Source organism: Ambystoma mexicanum, assembly GCF_040938575.1.
Source record: "Ambystoma mexicanum isolate Mex_15411 chromosome 12 unlocalized genomic scaffold, UKY_AmexF1_1 Mex_chr12_unloc.1, whole genome shotgun sequence".
NCBI lineage: Eukaryota > Metazoa > Chordata > Amphibia > Caudata > Ambystomatidae > Ambystoma > Ambystoma mexicanum.
In genome coordinates, this window is record NW_027182322.1 from 15,359,870 (window position 1) to 15,383,669 (window position 23,800).

The following is a 23,800-nucleotide window of genomic DNA, read 5'->3' on the forward strand; positions in this document are numbered from 1 at the left end:
CCATTGGTTTTGCCACTAGGCGATCCATTGCAGCCCTAGAATGAAGCATAACCCGCTGAATGCATTCAGGGTGTTCTGCGGTGGGAAAGGTCAGAGGGGGTGATAGTTGGTGAGCGTGCACAGCACCTCAGAATGACACCACTGCCTAGCAGGGGGACCGGTGGAGACACTATTTTCAGCCAATGCCCCTCTGTCTGAACGAGTCTGCCTTGTGTCATCCCGGTAAGAGATCAGGCTAACAGGCTTCCAATGAAAAAAGCAGACATCACACTGAAGCATGGTGCACCGTGCATGTCCACAATCATCGGCTCCAAAGAGAAGACGTTCAGGAACAGGATTTAGTATGGCAAAAGAACACATCATCCTAATTCCTATGTACAGGATAAAAAGCCCACAATTGAGGAAAAATATCACATGGAGATGCCTGGGATCGAACCTGTGGCCTCATACTTCCCAAGTATGTGCTCTACCACTGAGTTACATGCCCACTGCCAGCAAGGAACTGTGAAATCTACCAGATGCTGGCTGGCTGCTTGGGACTAACAGCGCCCAGAACTGACGGTAACTGTCGAATTGGAGTTTCCAAATGGCAGACTTCATTTTAGAGCCACCTGTGTCTGGTTGTCCATAGAAACATGCAGAAAGGCTGCCCCCCCATGCAATTCCCCTGACCAACTAATGAAAAATATCAATATGTTCAAGACTTTTGCTTTTAGAAGCCAGAGATAGGCCCCAGCAGCAGAGCTGGTAGGATATTCCAGCTCAAAACTAACAAGTTACAGAACCTGATCGACTTAGGTTGACAACAGAGGCACATCTGTGGCCACATCCAGTGAAAACAAATTATTTTTAAAGCTAGGCATCATATGCTACAAAGGTACAATGGTGGAGCTATACATTCGGAACCAAAACAATCGACTGAAAAGAAACGCAAGGCAATGCCAATACTTTCACGATTCTGCACCGTTAAAACTGTGGTGTGATGTTTCTCTCTGTGCATTTCTATTTGTAGTGATTGTGAAGGCATACAGGATGTTGACACTGGCAGGGACGTAAACCTCAGTGATATATTATAGGCAGGTTTGCCATACGGGCACCAGCGTTTTCTCAGACAAATAGATATGAATGTCGATGATCCTATAATCATGGCCCGAGTTGCAGTGTGAAATACAAAATAACCGGGACAAAATCACACTGATGTTTATGCAAATGGAGATGCCGGGGATTGAACCCGGGACCTCATACATGCGAAGCATGCGCTCTACCACTGAGCTACATCCCCTCGGTGTGCAGTGGGCCTGTCCTGCAGACATCTTTTCCTGGGAGAATTCTTCCGGTCAAAATATGCTGCCAACTGAAGCACTAGCAAAAGACCAGGGAAAACGGGAGCAAGACTGGAAAAGCACATGGTCAGCTGAAGCAGTGTGCATTATGCTTCTCCATAAGAGATGACTTCCAGGGGAAGTATTCCACCAGAGGATTACCGTGCTCAAAGAGCCATCTCGTGGACAGAGACCATATGACAGTCAAAAAAAGGGAAACAATTGGAGATGCCAGGGATTGGACCCAGGGCCTCATCCATGCAAAGCAAGTGCTCTACCACTGAGCTACATCCCCTCGGTATGCAGTGTGTCTGTCCCGCAGACATAATTTTCAGGGAGAACTCTTCTGGTCAAAACATTCTGCCGAGTGAAGCACTAGCAAAAGAGCAGGGAAAACTGGAGCAAGAATGGAAAACCTCATGGTCACACTGAAGCAGTGTGCATTTTGCTTCTCCATAAGAGATGACTTCCAGGGGAAGATTTCCACCAGAGGATTACTGTGCTCAAAGGGCCATCTAGTGGATAGAGATCATATGACAGTCAAAAAGAGAAACAAGTGGAAATGCCCCAGGTCCTCATACATGCAAAGCATGCGCTCTACCACTGAGCTACATCCCCGCTGAGAGGACGCTTCCTCATCACACCTAAAAGCTTCAGGAGGGAGTGGGCTAAGTAAGGAAAGGGGTTTGCAGTAGTGCATATGAAAAAACATGACAACTGCCAAATTACATCTTACTACTTACAATGACAAAGTTAAAGCGCCAGGTCGATCTCATCACGTTGGTGCCTGAGACATCACATAATGTGACACAGCCATCTCGGATAGATGCCCCAGATTTGAGAAGTGTAGTTATGGAGAAAAAATAAATATATATATATATATATATATATATGTATGTCTTCAAACACCAAAAATGAGATAGCACCATTTCGCGCAGGAATTCCTCCAGCCGAAAGCCCACATATGTTGCTAGATAGACTGACACCTCTTTCGGATGTCCTTCTGTATTTGCTGGCTAGTGGAAAGCAACGTGGACCCACCACTCTATAGCTCTGCCGTCATGAGTGTCCCTAGCACACTCGGCAGATGTCGCTTCTCTAGGCAGACAAGCAGTGGAATTCTGCGGAAGGTCAATGGTGCTTCCATTGGTTTTGCCACTAGGCGATCCATTGCAGCCCTAGAATGAAGCATAACCCGCTGAATGCATTCAGGGTGTTCTGCGGTGGGAAAGGTCAGAGGGGGTGATAGTTGGTGAGCGTGCACAGCACCTCAGAATGACACCACTGCCTAGCAGGGGGACCGGTGGAGACACTATTTTCAGCCAATGCCCCTCTGTCTGAACGAGTCTGCCTTGTGTCATCCCGGTAAGAGATCAGGCTAACAGGCTTCCAATGAAAAAAGCAGACATCACACTGAAGCATGGTGCACCGTGCATGTCCACAATCATCGGCTCCAAAGAGAAGACGTTCAGGAACAGGATTTAGTATGGCAAAAGAACACATCATCCTAATTCCTATGTACAGGATAAAAAGCCCACAATTGAGGAAAAATATCACATGGAGATGCCTGGGATCGAACCTGTGGCCTCATACTTCCCAAGTATGTGCTCTACCACTGAGTTACATGCCCACTGCCAGCAAGGAACTGTGAAATCTACCAGATGCTGGCTGGCTGCTTGGGACTAACAGCGCCCAGAACTGACGGTAACTGTCGAATTGGAGTTTCCAAATGGCAGACTTCATTTTAGAGCCACCTGTGTCTGGTTGTCCATAGAAACATGCAGAAAGGCTGCCCCCCCATGCAATTCCCCTGACCAACTAATGAAAAATATCAATATGTTCAAGACTTTTGCTTTTAGAAGCCAGAGATAGGCCCCAGCAGCAGAGCTGGTAGGATATTCCAGCTCAAAACTAACAAGTTACAGAACCTGATCGACTTAGGTTGACAACAGAGGCACATCTGTGGCCACATCCAGTGAAAACAAATTATTTTTAAAGCTAGGCATCATATGCTACAAAGGTGCAATGGTGGAGCTATACATTCGGAACCAAAACAATCGACTGAAAAGAAACGCAAGGCAATGCCAATACTTTCACGATTCTGCACCGTTAAAACTGTGGTGTGATGTTTCTCTCTGTGCATTTCTATTTGTAGTGATTGTGAAGGCATACAGGATGTTGACACTGGCAGGGACGTAAACCTCAGTGATATATTATAGGCAGGTTTGCCATACGGGCACCAGCGTTTTCTCAGACAAATAGATATGAATGTCGATGATCCTATAATCATGGCCCGAGTTGCAGTGTGAAATACAAAATAACCGGGACAAAATCACACTGATGTTTATGCAAATGGAGATGCCGGGGATTGAACCCGGGACCTCATACATGCGAAGCATGCGCTCTACCACTGAGCTACATCCCCTCGGTGTGCAGTGGGCCTGTCCTGCAGACATCTTTTCCTGGGAGAATTCTTCCGGTCAAAATATGCTGCCAACTGAAGCACTAGCAAAAGACCAGGGAAAACGGGAGCAAGACTGGAAAAGCACATGGTCAGCTGAAGCAGTGTGCATTATGCTTCTCCATAAGAGATGACTTCCAGGGGAAGTATTCCACCAGAGGATTACCGTGCTCAAAGAGCCATCTCGTGGACAGAGACCATATGACAGTCAAAAAAAGGGAAACAATTGGAGATGCCAGGGATTGGACCCAGGGCCTCATCCATGCAAAGCAAGTGCTCTACCACTGAGCTACATCCCCTCGGTATGCAGTGTGTCTGTCCCGCAGACATAATTTTCAGGGAGAACTCTTCTGGTCAAAACATTCTGCCGAGTGAAGCACTAGCAAAAGAGCAGGGAAAACTGGAGCAAGAATGGAAAACCTCATGGTCACACTGAAGCAGTGTGCATTTTGCTTCTCCATAAGAGATGACTTCCAGGGGAAGATTTCCACCAGAGGATTACTGTGCTCAAAGGGCCATCTAGTGGATAGAGATCATATGACAGTCAAAAAGAGAAACAAGTGGAAATGCCCCAGGTCCTCATACATGCAAAGCATGCGCTCTACCACTGAGCTACATCCCCGCTGAGAGGACGCTTCCTCATCACACCTAAAAGCTTCAGGAGGGAGTGGGCTAAGTAAGGAAAGGGGTTTGCAGTAGTGCATATGAAAAAACATGACAACTGCCAAATTACATCTTACTACTTACAATGACAAAGTTAAAGCGCCAGGTCGATCTCATCACGTTGGTGCCTGAGACATCACATAATGTGACACAGCCATCTCGGATAGATGCCCCAGATTTGAGAAGTGTAGTTATGGAGAAAAAATAAATATATATATATATATATATATATATATATGTATGTCTTCAAACACCAAAAATGAGATAGCACCATTTCGCGCAGGAATTCCTCCAGCCGAAAGCCCACATATGTTGCTAGATAGACTGACACCTCTTTCGGATGTCCTTCTGTATTTGCTGGCTAGTGGAAAGCAACGTGGACCCACCACTCTATAGCTCTTCCGTCATGAGTGTCCCTAGCACACTCGGCAGATGTCGCTTCTCTAGGCAGACAAGCAGTGGAATTCTGCGGAAGGTCAATGGTGCTTCCATTGGTTTTGCCACTAGGCGATCCATTGCAGCCCTAGAATGAAGCATAACCCGCTGAATGCATTCAGGGTGTTCTGCGGTGGGAAAGGTCAGAGGGGGTGATAGTTGGTGAGCGTGCACAGCACCTCAGAATGACACCACTGCCTAGCAGGGGGACCGGTGGAGACACTATTTTCAGCCAATGCCCCTCTGTCTGAACGAGTCTGCCTTGTGTCATCCCGGTAAGAGATCAGGCTAACAGGCTTCCAATGAAAAAAGCAGACATCACACTGAAGCATGGTGCACCGTGCATGTCCACAATCATCGGCTCCAAAGAGAAGACGTTCAGGAACAGGATTTAGTATGGCAAAAGAACACATCATCCTAATTCCTATGTACAGGATAAAAAGCCCACAATTGAGGAAAAATATCACATGGAGATGCCTGGGATCGAACCTGTGGCCTCATACTTCCCAAGTATGTGCTCTACCACTGAGTTACATGCCCACTGCCAGCAAGGAACTGTGAAATCTACCAGATGCTGGCTGGCTGCTTGGGACTAACAGCGCCCAGAACTGACGGTAACTGTCGAATTGGAGTTTCCAAATGGCAGACTTCATTTTAGAGCCACCTGTGTCTGGTTGTCCATAGAAACATGCAGAAAGGCTGCCCCCCCATGCAATTCCCCTGACCAACTATTGAAAAATATCAATATGTTCAAGACTTTTGCTTTTAGAAGCCAGAGATAGGCCCCAGCAGCAGAGCTGGTAGGATATTCCAGCTCAAAACTAACAAGTTACAGAACCTGATCGACTTAGGTTGACAACAGAGGCACATCTGTGGCCACATCCAGTGAAAACAAATTATTTTTAAAGCTAGGCATCATATGCTACAAAGGTACAATGGTGGAGCTATACATTCGGAACCAAAACAATCGACTGAAAAGAAACGCAAGGCAATGCCAATACTTTCACGATTCTGCACCGTTAAAACTGTGGTGTGATGTTTCTCTCTGTGCATTTCTATTTGTAGTGATTGTGAAGGCATACAGGATGTTGACACTGGCAGGGACGTAAACCTCAGTGATATATTATAGGCAGGTTTGCCATACGGGCACCAGCGTTTTCTCAGACAAATAGATATGAATGTCGATGATCCTATAATCATGGCCCGAGTTGCAGTGTGAAATACAAAATAACCGGGACAAAATCACACTGATGTTTATGCAAATGGAGATGCCGGGGATTGAACCCGGGACCTCATACATGCGAAGCATGCGCTCTACCACTGAGCTACATCCCCTCGGTGTGCAGTGGGCCTGTCCTGCAGACATCTTTTCCTGGGAGAATTCTTCCGGTCAAAATATGCTGCCAACTGAAGCACTAGCAAAAGACCAGGGAAAACGGGAGCAAGACTGGAAAAGCACATGGTCAGCTGAAGCAGTGTGCATTATGCTTCTCCATAAGAGATGACTTCCAGGGGAAGTATTCCACCAGAGGATTACCGTGCTCAAAGAGCCATCTCGTGGACAGAGACCATATGACAGTCAAAAAAAGGGAAACAATTGGAGATGCCAGGGATTGGACCCAGGGCCTCATCCATGCAAAGCAAGTGCTCTACCACTGAGCTACATCCCCTCGGTATGCAGTGTGTCTGTCCCGCAGACATAATTTTCAGGGAGAACTCTTCTGGTCAAAACATTCTGCCGAGTGAAGCACTAGCAAAAGAGCAGGGAAAACTGGAGCAAGAATGGAAAACCTCATGGTCACACTGAAGCAGTGTGCATTTTGCTTCTCCATAAGAGATGACTTCCAGGGGAAGATTTCCACCAGAGGATTACTGTGCTCAAAGGGCCATCTAGTGGATAGAGATCATATGACAGTCAAAAAGAGAAACAAGTGGAAATGCCCCAGGTCCTCATACATGCAAAGCATGCGCTCTACCACTGAGCTACATCCCCGCTGAGAGGACGCTTCCTCATCACACCTAAAAGCTTCAGGAGGGAGTGGGCTAAGTAAGGAAAGGGGTTTGCAGTAGTGCATATGAAAAAACATGACAACTGCCAAATTACATCTTACTACTTACAATGACAAAGTTAAAGCGCCAGGTCGATCTCATCACGTTGGTGCCTGAGACATCACATAATGTGACACAGCCATCTCGGATAGATGCCCCAGATTTGAGAAGTGTAGTTATGGAGAAAAAATAAATATATATATATATATATATATATATGTATGTCTTCAAACACCAAAAATGAGATAGCACCATTTCGCGCAGGAATTCCTCCAGCCGAAAGCCCACATATGTTGCTAGATAGACTGACACCTCTTTCGGATGTCCTTCTGTATTTGCTGGCTAGTGGAAAGCAACGTGGACCCACCACTCTATAGCTCTGCCGTCATGAGTGTCCCTAGCACACTCGGCAGATGTCGCTTCTCTAGGCAGACAAGCAGTGGAATTCTGCGGAAGGTCAATGGTGCTTCCATTGGTTTTGCCACTAGGCGATCCATTGCAGCCCTAGAATGAAGCATAACCCGCTGAATGCATTCAGGGTGTTCTGCGGTGGGAAAGGTCAGAGGGGGTGATAGTTGGTGAGCGTGCACAGCACCTCAGAATGACACCACTGCCTAGCAGGGGGACCGGTGGAGACACTATTTTCAGCCAATGCCCCTCTGTCTGAACGAGTCTGCCTTGTGTCATCCCGGTAAGAGATCAGGCTAACAGGCTTCCAATGAAAAAAGCAGACATCACACTGAAGCATGGTGCACCGTGCATGTCCACAATCATCGGCTCCAAAGAGAAGACGTTCAGGAACAGGATTTAGTATGGCAAAAGAACACATCATCCTAATTCCTATGTACAGGATAAAAAGCCCACAATTGAGGAAAAATATCACATGGAGATGCCTGGGATCGAACCTGTGGCCTCATACTTCCCAAGTATGTGCTCTACCACTGAGTTACATGCCCACTGCCAGCAAGGAACTGTGAAATCTACCAGATGCTGGCTGGCTGCTTGGGACTAACAGCGCCCAGAACTGACGGTAACTGTCGAATTGGAGTTTCCAAATGGCAGACTTCATTTTAGAGCCACCTGTGTCTGGTTGTCCATAGAAACATGCAGAAAGGCTGCCCCCCCATGCAATTCCCCTGACCAACTAATGAAAAATATCAATATGTTCAAGACTTTTGCTTTTAGAAGCCAGAGATAGGCCCCAGCAGCAGAGCTGGTAGGATATTCCAGCTCAAAACTAACAAGTTACAGAACCTGATCGACTTAGGTTGACAACAGAGGCACATCTGTGGCCACATCCAGTGAAAACAAATTATTTTTAAAGCTAGGCATCATATGCTACAAAGGTACAATGGTGGAGCTATACATTCGGAACCAAAACAATCGACTGAAAAGAAACGCAAGGCAATGCCAATACTTTCACGATTCTGCACCGTTAAAACTGTGGTGTGATGTTTCTCTCTGTGCATTTCTATTTGTAGTGATTGTGAAGGCATACAGGATGTTGACACTGGCAGGGACGTAAACCTCAGTGATATATTATAGGCAGGTTTGCCATACGGGCACCAGCGTTTTCTCAGACAAATAGATATGAATGTCGATGATCCTATAATCATGGCCCGAGTTGCAGTGTGAAATACAAAATAACCGGGACAAAATCACACTGATGTTTATGCAAATGGAGATGCCGGGGATTGAACCCGGGACCTCATACATGCGAAGCATGCGCTCTACCACTGAGCTACATCCCCTCGGTGTGCAGTGGGCCTGTCCTGCAGACATCTTTTCCTGGGAGAATTCTTCCGGTCAAAATATGCTGCCAACTGAAGCACTAGCAAAAGACCAGGGAAAACGGGAGCAAGACTGGAAAAGCACATGGTCAGCTGAAGCAGTGTGCATTATGCTTCTCCATAAGAGATGACTTCCAGGGGAAGTATTCCACCAGAGGATTACCGTGCTCAAAGAGCCATCTCGTGGACAGAGACCATATGACAGTCAAAAAAAGGGAAACAATTGGAGATGCCAGGGATTGGACCCAGGGCCTCATCCATGCAAAGCAAGTGCTCTACCACTGAGCTACATCCCCTCGGTATGCAGTGTGTCTGTCCCGCAGACATAATTTTCAGGGAGAACTCTTCTGGTCAAAACATTCTGCCGAGTGAAGCACTAGCAAAAGAGCAGGGAAAACTGGAGCAAGAATGGAAAACCTCATGGTCACACTGAAGCAGTGTGCATTTTGCTTCTCCATAAGAGATGACTTCCAGGGGAAGATTTCCACCAGAGGATTACTGTGCTCAAAGGGCCATCTAGTGGATAGAGATCATATGACAGTCAAAAAGAGAAACAAGTGGAAATGCCCCAGGTCCTCATACATGCAAAGCATGCGCTCTACCACTGAGCTACATCCCCGCTGAGAGGACGCTTCCTCATCACACCTAAAAGCTTCAGGAGGGAGTGGGCTAAGTAAGGAAAGGGGTTTGCAGTAGTGCATATGAAAAAACATGACAACTGCCAAATTACATCTTACTACTTACAATGACAAAGTTAAAGCGCCAGGTCGATCTCATCACGTTGGTGCCTGAGACATCACATAATGTGACACAGCCATCTCGGATAGATGCCCCAGATTTGAGAAGTGTAGTTATGGAGAAAAAATAAATATATATATATATATATATATATATGTATGTCTTCAAACACCAAAAATGAGATAGCACCATTTCGCGCAGGAATTCCTCCAGCCGAAAGCCCACATATGTTGCTAGATAGACTGACACCTCTTTCGGATGTCCTTCTGTATTTGCTGGCTAGTGGAAAGCAACGTGGACCCACCACTCTATAGCTCTGCCGTCATGAGTGTCCCTAGCACACTCGGCAGATGTCGCTTCTCTAGGCAGACAAGCAGTGGAATTCTGCGGAAGGTCAATGGTGCTTCCATTGGTTTTGCCACTAGGCGATCCATTGCAGCCCTAGAATGAAGCATAACCCGCTGAATGCATTCAGGGTGTTCTGCGGTGGGAAAGGTCAGAGGGGGTGATAGTTGGTGAGCGTGCACAGCACCTCAGAATGACACCACTGCCTAGCAGGGGGACCGGTGGAGACACTATTTTCAGCCAATGCCCCTCTGTCTGAACGAGTCTGCCTTGTGTCATCCCGGTAAGAGATCAGGCTAACAGGCTTCCAATGAAAAAAGCAGACATCACACTGAAGCATGGTGCACCGTGCATGTCCACAATCATCGGCTCCAAAGAGAAGACGTTCAGGAACAGGATTTAGTATGGCAAAAGAACACATCATCCTAATTCCTATGTACAGGATAAAAAGCCCACAATTGAGGAAAAATATCACATGGAGATGCCTGGGATCGAACCTGTGGCCTCATACTTCCCAAGTATGTGCTCTACCACTGAGTTACATGCCCACTGCCAGCAAGGAACTGTGAAATCTACCAGATGCTGGCTGGCTGCTTGGGACTAACAGCGCCCAGAACTGACGGTAACTGTCGAATTGGAGTTTCCAAATGGCAGACTTCATTTTAGAGCCACCTGTGTCTGGTTGTCCATAGAAACATGCAGAAAGGCTGCCCCCCCATGCAATTCCCCTGACCAACTAATGAAAAATATCAATATGTTCAAGACTTTTGCTTTTAGAAGCCAGAGATAGGCCCCAGCAGCAGAGCTGGTAGGATATTCCAGCTCAAAACTAACAAGTTACAGAACCTGATCGACTTAGGTTGACAACAGAGGCACATCTGTGGCCACATCCAGTGAAAACAAATTATTTTTAAAGCTAGGCATCATATGCTACAAAGGTACAATGGTGGAGCTATACATTCGGAACCAAAACAATCGACTGAAAAGAAACGCAAGGCAATGCCAATACTTTCACGATTCTGCACCGTTAAAACTGTGGTGTGATGTTTCTCTCTGTGCATTTCTATTTGTAGTGATTGTGAAGGCATACAGGATGTTGACACTGGCAGGGACGTAAACCTCAGTGATATATTATAGGCAGGTTTGCCATACGGGCACCAGCGTTTTCTCAGACAAATAGATATGAATGTCGATGATCCTATAATCATGGCCCGAGTTGCAGTGTGAAATACAAAATAACCGGGACAAAATCACACTGATGTTTATGCAAATGGAGATGCCGGGGATTGAACCCGGGACCTCATACATGCGAAGCATGCGCTCTACCACTGAGCTACATCCCCTCGGTGTGCAGTGGGCCTGTCCTGCAGACATCTTTTCCTGGGAGAATTCTTCCGGTCAAAATATGCTGCCAACTGAAGCACTAGCAAAAGACCAGGGAAAACGGGAGCAAGACTGGAAAAGCACATGGTCAGCTGAAGCAGTGTGCATTATGCTTCTCCATAAGAGATGACTTCCAGGGGAAGTATTCCACCAGAGGATTACCGTGCTCAAAGAGCCATCTCGTGGACAGAGACCATATGACAGTCAAAAAAAGGGAAACAATTGGAGATGCCAGGGATTGGACCCAGGGCCTCATCCATGCAAAGCAAGTGCTCTACCACTGAGCTACATCCCCTCGGTATGCAGTGTGTCTGTCCCGCAGACATAATTTTCAGGGAGAACTCTTCTGGTCAAAACATTCTGCCGAGTGAAGCACTAGCAAAAGAGCAGGGAAAACTGGAGCAAGAATGGAAAACCTCATGGTCACACTGAAGCAGTGTGCATTTTGCTTCTCCATAAGAGATGACTTCCAGGGGAAGATTTCCACCAGAGGATTACTGTGCTCAAAGGGCCATCTAGTGGATAGAGATCATATGACAGTCAAAAAGAGAAACAAGTGGAAATGCCCCAGGTCCTCATACATGCAAAGCATGCGCTCTACCACTGAGCTACATCCCCGCTGAGAGGACGCTTCCTCATCACACCTAAAAGCTTCAGGAGGGAGTGGGCTAAGTAAGGAAAGGGGTTTGCAGTAGTGCATATGAAAAAACATGACAACTGCCAAATTACATCTTACTACTTACAATGACAAAGTTAAAGCGCCAGGTCGATCTCATCACGTTGGTGCCTGAGACATCACATAATGTGACACAGCCATCTCGGATAGATGCCCCAGATTTGAGAAGTGTAGTTATGGAGAAAAAATAAATATATATATATATATATATATATATGTATGTCTTCAAACACCAAAAATGAGATAGCACCATTTCGCGCAGGAATTCCTCCAGCCGAAAGCCCACATATGTTGCTAGATAGACTGACACCTCTTTCGGATGTCCTTCTGTATTTGCTGGCTAGTGGAAAGCAACGTGGACCCACCACTCTATAGCTCTGCCGTCATGAGTGTCCCTAGCACACTCGGCAGATGTCGCTTCTCTAGGCAGACAAGCAGTGGAATTCTGCGGAAGGTCAATGGTGCTTCCATTGGTTTTGCCACTAGGCGATCCATTGCAGCCCTAGAATGAAGCATAACCCGCTGAATGCATTCAGGGTGTTCTGCGGTGGGAAAGGTCAGAGGGGGTGATAGTTGGTGAGCGTGCACAGCACCTCAGAATGACACCACTGCCTAGCAGGGGGACCGGTGGAGACACTATTTTCAGCCAATGCCCCTCTGTCTGAACGAGTCTGCCTTGTGTCATCCCGGTAAGAGATCAGGCTAACAGGCTTCCAATGAAAAAAGCAGACATCACACTGAAGCATGGTGCACCGTGCATGTCCACAATCATCGGCTCCAAAGAGAAGACGTTCAGGAACAGGATTTAGTATGGCAAAAGAACACATCATCCTAATTCCTATGTACAGGATAAAAAGCCCACAATTGAGGAAAAATATCACATGGAGATGCCTGGGATCGAACCTGTGGCCTCATACTTCCCAAGTATGTGCTCTACCACTGAGTTACATGCCCACTGCCAGCAAGGAACTGTGAAATCTACCAGATGCTGGCTGGCTGCTTGGGACTAACAGCGCCCAGAACTGACGGTAACTGTCGAATTGGAGTTTCCAAATGGCAGACTTCATTTTAGAGCCACCTGTGTCTGGTTGTCCATAGAAACATGCAGAAAGGCTGCCCCCCCATGCAATTCCCCTGACCAACTAATGAAAAATATCAATATGTTCAAGACTTTTGCTTTTAGAAGCCAGAGATAGGCCCCAGCAGCAGAGCTGGTAGGATATTCCAGCTCAAAACTAACAAGTTACAGAACCTGATCGACTTAGGTTGACAACAGAGGCACATCTGTGGCCACATCCAGTGAAAACAAATTATTTTTAAAGCTAGGCATCATATGCTACAAAGGTACAATGGTGGAGCTATACATTCGGAACCAAAACAATCGACTGAAAAGAAACGCAAGGCAATGCCAATACTTTCACGATTCTGCACCGTTAAAACTGTGGTGTGATGTTTCTCTCTGTGCATTTCTATTTGTAGTGATTGTGAAGGCATACAGGATGTTGACACTGGCAGGGACGTAAACCTCAGTGATATATTATAGGCAGGTTTGCCATACGGGCACCAGCGTTTTCTCAGACAAATAGATATGAATGTCGATGATCCTATAATCATGGCCCGAGTTGCAGTGTGAAATACAAAATAACCGGGACAAAATCACACTGATGTTTATGCAAATGGAGATGCCGGGGATTGAACCCGGGACCTCATACATGCGAAGCATGCGCTCTACCACTGAGCTACATCCCCTCGGTGTGCAGTGGGCCTGTCCTGCAGACATCTTTTCCTGGGAGAATTCTTCCGGTCAAAATATGCTGCCAACTGAAGCACTAGCAAAAGACCAGGGAAAACGGGAGCAAGACTGGAAAAGCACATGGTCAGCTGAAGCAGTGTGCATTATGCTTCTCCATAAGAGATGACTTCCAGGGGAAGTATTCCACCAGAGGATTACCGTGCTCAAAGAGCCATCTCGTGGACAGAGACCATATGACAGTCAAAAAAAGGGAAACAATTGGAGATGCCAGGGATTGGACCCAGGGCCTCATCCATGCAAAGCAAGTGCTCTACCACTGAGCTACATCCCCTCGGTATGCAGTGTGTCTGTCCCGCAGACATAATTTTCAGGGAGAACTCTTCTGGTCAAAACATTCTGCCGAGTGAAGCACTAGCAAAAGAGCAGGGAAAACTGGAGCAAGAATGGAAAACCTCATGGTCACACTGAAGCAGTGTGCATTTTGCTTCTCCATAAGAGATGACTTCCAGGGGAAGATTTCCACCAGAGGATTACTGTGCTCAAAGGGCCATCTAGTGGATAGAGATCATATGACAGTCAAAAAGAGAAACAAGTGGAAATGCCCCAGGTCCTCATACATGCAAAGCATGCGCTCTACCACTGAGCTACATCCCCGCTGAGAGGACGCTTCCTCATCACACCTAAAAGCTTCAGGAGGGAGTGGGCTAAGTAAGGAAAGGGGTTTGCAGTAGTGCATATGAAAAAACATGACAACTGCCAAATTACATCTTACTACTTACAATGACAAAGTTAAAGCGCCAGGTCGATCTCATCACGTTGGTGCCTGAGACATCACATAATGTGACACAGCCATCTCGGATAGATGCCCCAGATTTGAGAAGTGTAGTTATGGAGAAAAAATAAATATATATATATATATATATATATATGTATGTCTTCAAACACCAAAAATGAGATAGCACCATTTCGCGCAGGAATTCCTCCAGCCGAAAGCCCACATATGTTGCTAGATAGACTGACACCTCTTTCGGATGTCCTTCTGTATTTGCTGGCTAGTGGAAAGCAACGTGGACCCACCACTCTATAGCTCTGCCGTCATGAGTGTCCCTAGCACACTCGGCAGATGTCGCTTCTCTAGGCAGACAAGCAGTGGAATTCTGCGGAAGGTCAATGGTGCTTCCATTGGTTTTGCCACTAGGCGATCCATTGCAGCCCTAGAATGAAGCATAACCCGCTGAATGCATTCAGGGTGTTCTGCGGTGGGAAAGGTCAGAGGGGGTGATAGTTGGTGAGCGTGCACAGCACCTCAGAATGACACCACTGCCTAGCAGGGGGACCGGTGGAGACACTATTTTCAGCCAATGCCCCTCTGTCTGAACGAGTCTGCCTTGTGTCATCCCGGTAAGAGATCAGGCTAACAGGCTTCCAATGAAAAAAGCAGACATCACACTGAAGCATGGTGCACCGTGCATGTCCACAATCATCGGCTCCAAAGAGAAGACGTTCAGGAACAGGATTTAGTATGGCAAAAGAACACATCATCCTAATTCCTATGTACAGGATAAAAAGCCCACAATTGAGGAAAAATATCACATGGAGATGCCTGGGATCGAACCTGTGGCCTCATACTTCCCAAGTATGTGCTCTACCACTGAGTTACATGCCCACTGCCAGCAAGGAACTGTGAAATCTACCAGATGCTGGCTGGCTGCTTGGGACTAACAGCGCCCAGAACTGACGGTAACTGTCGAATTGGAGTTTCCAAATGGCAGACTTCATTTTAGAGCCACCTGTGTCTGGTTGTCCATAGAAACATGCAGAAAGGCTGCCCCCCCATGCAATTCCCCTGACCAACTAATGAAAAATATCAATATGTTCAAGACTTTTGCTTTTAGAAGCCAGAGATAGGCCCCAGCAGCAGAGCTGGTAGGATATTCCAGCTCAAAACTAACAAGTTACAGAACCTGATCGACTTAGGTTGACAACAGAGGCACATCTGTGGCCACATCCAGTGAAAACAAATTATTTTTAAAGCTAGGCATCATATGCTACAAAGGTACAATGGTGGAGCTATACATTCGGAACCAAAACAATCGACTGAAAAGAAACGCAAGGCAATGCCAATACTTTCACGATTCTGCACCGTTAAAACTGTGGTGTGATGTTTCTCTCTGTGCATTTCTATTTGTAGTGATTGTGAAGGCATACAGGATGTTGACACTGGCAGGGACGTAAACCTCAGTGATATATTATAGGCAGGTTTGCCATACGGGCACCAGCGTTTTCTCAGACAAATAGATATGAATGTCGATGATCCTATAATCATGGCCCGAGTTGCAGTGTGAAATACAAAATAACCGGGACAAAATCACACTGATGTTTATGCAAATGGAGATGCCGGGGATTGAACCCGGGACCTCATACATGCGAAGCATGCGCTCTACCACTGAGCTACATCCCCTCGGTGTGCAGTGGGCCTGTCCTGCAGACATCTTTTCCTGGGAGAATTCTTCCGGTCAAAATATGCTGCCAACTGAAGCACTAGCAAAAGACCAGGGAAAACGGGAGCAAGACTGGAAAAGCACATGGTCAGCTGAAGCAGTGTGCATTATGCTTCTCCATAAGAGATGACTTCCAGGGGAAGTATTCCACCAGAGGATTACCGTGCTCAAAGAGCCATCTCGTGGACAGAGACCATATGACAGTCAAAAAAAGGGAAACAATTGGAGATGCCAGGGATTGGACCCAGGGCCTCATCCATGCAAAGCAAGTGCTCTACCACTGAGCTACATCCCCTCGGTATGCAGTGTGTCTGTCCCGCAGACATAATTTTCAGGGAGAACTCTTCTGGTCAAAACATTCTGCCGAGTGAAGCACTAGCAAAAGAGCAGGGAAAACTGGAGCAAGAATGGAAAACCTCATGGTCACACTGAAGCAGTGTGCATTTTGCTTCTCCATAAGAGATGACTTCCAGGGGAAGATTTCCACCAGAGGATTACTGTGCTCAAAGGGCCATCTAGTGGATAGAGATCATATGACAGTCAAAAAGAGAAACAAGTGGAAATGCCCCAGGTCCTCATACATGCAAAGCATGCGCTCTACCACTGAGCTACATCCCCGCTGAGAGGACGCTTCCTCATCACACCTAAAAGCTTCAGGAGGGAGTGGGCTAAGTAAGGAAAGGGGTTTGCAGTAGTGCATATGAAAAAACATGACAACTGCCAAATTACATCTTACTACTTACAATGACAAAGTTAAAGCGCCAGGTCGATCTCATCACGTTGGTGCCTGAGACATCACATAATGTGACACAGCCATCTCGGATAGATGCCCCAGATTTGAGAAGTGTAGTTATGGAGAAAAAATAAATATATATATATATATATATATATATATATGTATGTCTTCAAACACCAAAAATGAGATAGCACCATTTCGCGCAGGAATTCCTCCAGCCGAAAGCCCACATATGTTGCTAGATAGACTGACACCTCTTTCGGATGTCCTTCTGTATTTGCTGGCTAGTGGAAAGCAACGTGGACCCACCACTCTATAGCTCTGCCGTCATGAGTGTCCCTAGCACACTCGGCAGATGTCGCTTCTCTAGGCAGACAAGCAGTGGAATTCTGCGGAAGGTCAATGGTGCTTCCATTGGTTTTGCCACTAGGCGATCCATTGCAGCCCTAGAATGAAGCATAACCCGCTGAATGCATTCAGGGTGTTCTGCGGTGGGAAAGGTCAGAGGGGGTGATAGTTGGTGAGCGTGCACAGCACCTCAGAATGACACCACTGCCTAGCAGGAGGACCGGTGGAGACACTATTTTCAGCCAATGCCCCTCTGTCTGAACGAGTCTGCCTTGTGTCATCCCGGTAAGAGATCAGGCTAACAGGCTTCCAATGAAAAAAGCAGACATCACACTGAAGCATGGTGCACCGTGCATGTCCACAATCATCGGCTCCAAAGAGAAGACGTTCAGGAACAGGATTTAGTATGGCAAAAGAACACATCATCCTAATTCCTATGTACAGGATAAAAAGCCCACAATTGAGGAAAAATATCACATGGAGATGCCTGGGATCGAACCTGTGGCCTCATACTTCCCAAGTATGTGCTCTACCACTGAGTTACATCCCCACTGCCAGCAAGGAACTGTGAAATCTAGCTGCTTGGGACTAACAGCGCCCAGAACTGACGGTAACTGTCGAATTGGAGTTTCCAAATGGCAGACTTCATTTTAGAGCCACCTGTGTCTGGTTGTCCATAGAAACATGCAGAAAGGCTGCCCCCCCATGCAATTCCCCTGACCAACTAATGAAAAATATCAATATGTTCAAGACTTTTGCTTTTAGAAGCCAGAGATAGGCCCCAGCAGCAGAGCTGGTAGGATATTCCAGCTCAAAACTAACAAGTTACAGAACCTGATCGACTTAGGTTGACAACAGAGGCACATCTGTGGCCACATCCAGTGAAAACAAATTATTTTTAAAGCTAGGCATCATATGCTACAAAGGTACAATGGTGGAGCTATACATTCGGAACCAAAACAATCGACTGAAAAGAAACGCAAGGCAATGCCAATACTTTCACGATTCTGCACCGTTAAAACTGTGGTGTGATGTTTCTCTCTGTGCATTTCTATTTGTAGTGATTGTGAAGGCATACAGGATGTTGACACTGGCAGGGACGTAAACCTCAGTGATATATTATAGGCAGGTTTGCCATACGGGCACCAGCGTTTTCTCAGACAAATAGATATGAATGTCGATGATCCTATAATCATGGCCCGAGTTGCAGTGTGAAATACAAAATAACCGGGACAAAATCACACTGATGTTTATGCAAATGGAGATGCCGGGGATTGAACCCGGGACCTCATACATGCGAAGCATGCGCTCTACCACTGAGCTACATCCGCTCGGTGTGCAGTGGGCCTGTCCTGCAGACATCTTTTCCTGGGAGAATTCTTCCGGTCAAAATATGCTGCCAACTGAAGCACTAGCAAAAGACCAGGGAAAACGGGAGCAAGACTGGAAAAGCACATGGTCAGCTGAAGCAGTGTGCATTATGCTTCTCCATAAGAGATGACTTCCAGGGGAAGTATTCCACCAGAGGATTACCGTGCTCAAAGAGCCATCTCGTGGACAGAGACCATATGACAGTCAAAAAAAGGGAAACAATTGGAGATGCCAGGGATTGGACCCAGGGCCTCATCCATGCAAAGCAAGTGCTCTACCACTGAGCTACATCCCCTCGGTATGCAGTGTGTCTGTCCCGCAGACATAATTTTCAGGGAGAACTCTTCTGGTCAAAACATTCTGCCGAGTGAAGCACTAGCAAAAGAGCAGGGAAAACTGGAGCAAGAATGGAAAACCTCATGGTCACACTGAAGCAGTGTGCATTTTGCTTCTCCATAAGAGATGACTTCCAGGGGAAGATTTCCACCAGAGGATTACTGTGCTCAAAGGGCCATCTAGTGGATAGAGATCATATGACAGTCAAAAAGAGAAACAAGTGGAAATGCCCCAGGTCCTCATACATGCAAAGCATGCGCTCTACCACTGAGCTACATCCCCGCTGAGAGGACGCTTCCTCATCACACCTAAAAGCTTCAGGAGGGAGTGGGCTAAGTAAGGAAAGGGGTTTGCAGTAGTGCATATGAAAAAACATGACAACTGCCAAATTACATCTTACTACTTACAATGACAAAGTTAAAGCGCCAGGTCGATCTCATCACGTTGGTGCCTGAGACATCACATAATGTGACACAGCCATCTCGGATAGATGCCCCAGATTTGAGAAGTGTAGTTATGGAGAAAAAATAAATATATATATATATATATATATATATGTATGTCTTCAAACACCAAAAATGAGATAGCACCATTTCGCGCAGGAATTCCTCCAGCCGAAAGCCCACATATGTTGCTAGATAGACTGACACCTCTTTCGGATGTCCTTCTGTATTTGCTGGCTAGTGGAAAGCAACGTGGACCCACCACTCTATAGCTCTGCCGTCATGAGTGTCCCTAGCACACTCGGCAGATGTCGCTTCTCTAGGCAGACAAGCAGTGGAATTCTGCGGAAGGTCAATGGTGCTTCCATTGGTTTTGCCACTAGGCGATCCATTGCAGCCCTAGAATGAAGCATAACCCGCTGAATGCATTCAGGGTGTTCTGCGGTGGGAAAGGTCAGAGGGGGTGATAGTTGGTGAGCGTGCACAGCACCTCAGAATGACACCACTGCCTAGCAGGAGGACCGGTGGAGACACTATTTTCAGCCAATGCCCCTCTGTCTGAACGAGTCTGCCTTGTGTCATCCCGGTAAGAGATCAGGCTAACAGGCTTCCAATGAAAAAAGCAGACATCACACTGAAGCATGGTGCACCGTGCATGTCCACAATCATCGGCTCCAAAGAGAAGACGTTCAGGAACAGGATTTAGTATGGCAAAAGAACACATCATCCTAATTCCTATGTACAGGATAAAAAGCCCACAATTGAGGAAAAATATCACATGGAGATGCCTGGGATCGAACCTGTGGCCTCATACTTCCCAAGTATGTGCTCTACCACTGAGTTACATCCCCACTGCCAGCAAGGAACTGTGAAATCTACCAGATGCTGGCTGGCTGCTTGGGACTAACAGCGCCCAGAACTGACGGTAACTGTCGAATTGGAGTTTCCAAATGGCAGACTTCATTTTAGAGCCACCTGTGTCTGGTTGTCCATAGAAACATGCAGAAAGGCTGCCCCCCCATGCAATTCCCCTGACCAACTAATGAAAAATATCAATATGTTCAAGACTTTTGCTTTTAGAAGCCAGAGATAGGCCCCAGCAGCAGAGCTGGTAGGATATTCCAGCTCAAAACTAACAAGTTACAGAACCTGATCGACTTAGGTTGACAACAGAGGCACATCTGTGGCCACATCCAGTGAAAACAAATTATTTTTAAAGCTAGGCATCATATGCTACAAAGGTACAATGGTGGAGCTATACATTCGGAACCAAAACAATCGACTTAAAAGAAACGCAAGGCAATGCCAATACTTTCACGATTCTGCACCGTTAAAACTGTGGTGTGATGTTTCTCTCTGTGCATTTCTATTTGTAGTGATTGTGAAGGCATACAGGATGTTGACACTGGCAGGGACGTAAACCTCAGTGATATATTATAGGCAGGTTTGCCATACGGGCACCAGCGTTTTCTCAGACAAATAGATATGAATGTCGATGATCCTATAATCATGGCCCGAGTTGCAGTGTGAAATACAAAATAACCGGGACAAAATCACACTGATGTTTATGCAAATGGAGATGCCGGGGATTGAACCCGGGACCTCATACATGCGAAGCATGCGCTCTACCACTGAGCTACATCCGCTCGGTGTGCAGTGGGCCTGTCCTGCAGACATCTTTTCCTGGGAGAATTCTTCCGGTCAAAATATGCTGCCAACTGAAGCACTAGCAAAAGACCAGGGAAAACGGGAGCAAGACTGGAAAAGCACATGGTCAGCTGAAGCAGTGTGCATTATGCTTCTCCATAAGAGATGACTTCCAGGGGAAGTATTCCACCAGAGGATTACCGTGCTCAAAGAGCCATCTCGTGGACAGAGACCATATGACAGTCAAAAAAAGGGAAACAATTGGAGATGCCAGGGATTGGACCCAGGGCCTCATCCATGCAAAGCAAGTGCTCTACCACTGAGCTACATCCCCTCGGTATGCAGTGTGTCTGTCCCGCAGACATAATTTTCAGGGAGAACTCTTCTGGTCAAAACATTCTGCCGAGTGAAGCACTAGCAAAAGAGCAGGGAAAACTGGAGCAAGAATGGAAAACCTCATGGTCACACTGAAGCAGTGTGCATTTTGCTTCTCCATAAGAGATGACTTCCAGGGGAAGATTTCCACCAGAGGATTACTGTGCTCAAAGGGCCATCTAGTGGATAGAGATCATATGACAGTCAAAAAGAGAAACAAGTGGAAATGCCCCAGGTCCTCATACATGCAAAGCATGCGCTCTACCACTGAGCTACATCCCCGCTGAGAGGACGCTTCCTCATCACACCTAAAAGCTTCAGGAGGGAGTGGGCTAAGTAAGGAAAGGGGTTTGCAGTAGTGCATATGAAAAAACATGACAACTGCCAAATTACATCTTACTACTTACAATGACAAAGTTAAAGCGCCAGGTCGATCTCATCACGTTGGTGCCTGAGACATCACATAATGTGACACAGCCATCTCGGATAGATGCCCCAGATTTGAGAAGTGTAGTTATGGAGAAAAAATAAATATATATATATATATATATATATATGTATGTCTTCAAACACCAAAAATGAGATAGCACCATTTCGCGCAGGAATTCCTCCAGCCGAAAGCCCACATATGTTGCTAGATAGACTGACACCTCTTTCGGATGTCCTTCTGTATTTGCTGGCTAGTGGAAAGCAACGTGGACCCACCACTCTATAGCTCTGCCGTCATGAGTGTCCCTAGCACACTCGGCAGATGTCGCTTCTCTAGGCAGACAAGCAGTGGAATTCTGCGGAAGGTCAATGGTGCTTCCATTGGTTTTGCCACTAGGCGATCCATTGCAGCCCTAGAATGAAGCATAACCCGCTGAATGCATTCAGGGTGTTCTGCGGTGGGAAAGGTCAGAGGGGGTGATAGTTGGTGAGCGTGCACAGCACCTCAGAATGACACCACTGCCTAGCAGGAGGACCGGTGGAGACACTATTTTCAGCCAATGCCCCTCTGTCTGAACGAGTCTGCCTTGTGTCATCCCGGTAAGAGATCAGGCTAACAGGCTTCCAATGAAAAAAGCAGACATCACACTGAAGCATGGTGCACCGTGCATGTCCACAATCATCGGCTCCAAAGAGAAGACGTTCAGGAACAGGATTTAGTATGGCAAAAGAACACATCATCCTAATTCCTATGTACAGGATAAAAAGCCCACAATTGAGGAAAAATATCACATGGAGATGCCTGGGATCGAACCTGTGGCCTCATACTTCCCAAGTATGTGCTCTACCACTGAGTTACATCCCCACTGCCAGCAAGGAACTGTGAAATCTACCAGATGCTGGCTGGCTGCTTGGGACTAACAGCGCCCAGAACTGACGGTAACTGTCGAATTGGAGTTTCCAAATGGCAGACTTCATTTTAGAGCCACCTGTGTCTGGTTGTCCATAGAAACATGCAGAAAGGCTGCCCCCCCATGCAATTCCCCTGACCAACTAATGAAAAATATCAATATGTTCAAGACTTTTGCTTTTAGAAGCCAGAGATAGGCCCCAGCAGCAGAGCTGGTAGGATATTCCAGCTCAAAACTAACAAGTTACAGAACCTGATCGACTTAGGTTGACAACAGAGGCACATCTGTGGCCACATCCAGTGAAAACAAATTATTTTTAAAGCTAGGCATCATATGCTACAAAGGTACAATGGTGGAGCTATACATTCGGAACCAAAACAATCGACTGAAAAGAAACGCAAGGCAATGCCAATACTTTCACGATTCTGCACCGTTAAAACTGTGGTGTGATGTTTCTCTCTGTGCATTTCTATTTGTAGTGATTGTGAAGGCATACAGGATGTTGACACTGGCAGGGACGTAAACCTCAGTGATATATTATAGGCAGGTTTGCCATACGGGCACCAGCGTTTTCTCAGACAAATAGATATGAATGTCGATGATCCTATAATCATGGCCCGAGTTGCAGTGTGAAATACAAAATAACCGGGACAAAATCACACTGATGTTTATGCAAATGGAGATGCCGGGGATTGAACCCGGGACCTCATACATGCGAAGCATGCGCTCTACCACTGAGCTACATCCGCTCGGTGTGCAGTGGGCCTGTCCTGCAGACATCTTTTCCTGGGAGAATTCTTCCGGTCAAAATATGCTGCCAACTGAAGCACTAGCAAAAGACCAGGGAAAACGGGAGCAAGACTGGAAAAGCACATGGTCAGCTGAAGCAGTGTGCATTATGCTTCTCCATAAGAGATGACTTCCAGGGGAAGTATTCCACCAGAGGATTACCGTGCTCAAAGAGCCATCTCGTGGACAGAGACCATATGACAGTCAAAAAAAGGGAAACAATTGGAGATGCCAGGGATTGGACCCAGGGCCTCATCCATGCAAAGCAAGTGCTCTACCACTGAGCTACATCCCCTCGG

At 46.5% G+C, this 23,800-nt stretch overlaps 10 non-coding genes across 10 annotated transcripts; all 10 read right to left on the reverse strand.

The window, feature by feature from the left end:
• Window positions 1-1,210: 1,210 nt before the first annotated feature.
• On the reverse strand, window positions 1,211-1,282 carry TRNAA-CGC (transfer RNA alanine (anticodon CGC)). The gene has a single exon. It is a non-coding gene; the product is annotated as a tRNA-Ala (tRNA).
• A 2,393-nt stretch (window positions 1,283-3,675) lies between these two features.
• TRNAA-CGC (transfer RNA alanine (anticodon CGC)) lies at window positions 3,676-3,747 on the reverse strand. The gene has a single exon. It is a non-coding gene; the product is annotated as a tRNA-Ala (tRNA).
• A 2,397-nt stretch (window positions 3,748-6,144) lies between these two features.
• Window positions 6,145-6,216, reverse strand: TRNAA-CGC (transfer RNA alanine (anticodon CGC)). The gene has a single exon. It is a non-coding gene; the product is annotated as a tRNA-Ala (tRNA).
• Window positions 6,217-8,609: 2,393 nt separating this feature from the next.
• TRNAA-CGC (transfer RNA alanine (anticodon CGC)) lies at window positions 8,610-8,681 on the reverse strand. The gene has a single exon. It is a non-coding gene; the product is annotated as a tRNA-Ala (tRNA).
• Window positions 8,682-11,074: 2,393 nt separating this feature from the next.
• Window positions 11,075-11,146, reverse strand: TRNAA-CGC (transfer RNA alanine (anticodon CGC)). The gene has a single exon. It is a non-coding gene; the product is annotated as a tRNA-Ala (tRNA).
• A 2,393-nt stretch (window positions 11,147-13,539) lies between these two features.
• Window positions 13,540-13,611, reverse strand: TRNAA-CGC (transfer RNA alanine (anticodon CGC)). Its single transcript has one exon. It is a non-coding gene; the product is annotated as a tRNA-Ala (tRNA).
• A 2,393-nt stretch (window positions 13,612-16,004) lies between these two features.
• On the reverse strand, window positions 16,005-16,076 carry TRNAA-CGC (transfer RNA alanine (anticodon CGC)). The gene has a single exon. It is a non-coding gene; the product is annotated as a tRNA-Ala (tRNA).
• A 2,383-nt stretch (window positions 16,077-18,459) lies between these two features.
• On the reverse strand, window positions 18,460-18,531 carry TRNAA-CGC (transfer RNA alanine (anticodon CGC)). Its single transcript has one exon. It is a non-coding gene; the product is annotated as a tRNA-Ala (tRNA).
• Window positions 18,532-20,924: 2,393 nt separating this feature from the next.
• On the reverse strand, window positions 20,925-20,996 carry TRNAA-CGC (transfer RNA alanine (anticodon CGC)). The gene has a single exon. It is a non-coding gene; the product is annotated as a tRNA-Ala (tRNA).
• A 2,393-nt stretch (window positions 20,997-23,389) lies between these two features.
• On the reverse strand, window positions 23,390-23,461 carry TRNAA-CGC (transfer RNA alanine (anticodon CGC)). The gene has a single exon. It is a non-coding gene; the product is annotated as a tRNA-Ala (tRNA).
• Between the last annotated feature and the right edge of the window lie 339 nt (window positions 23,462-23,800).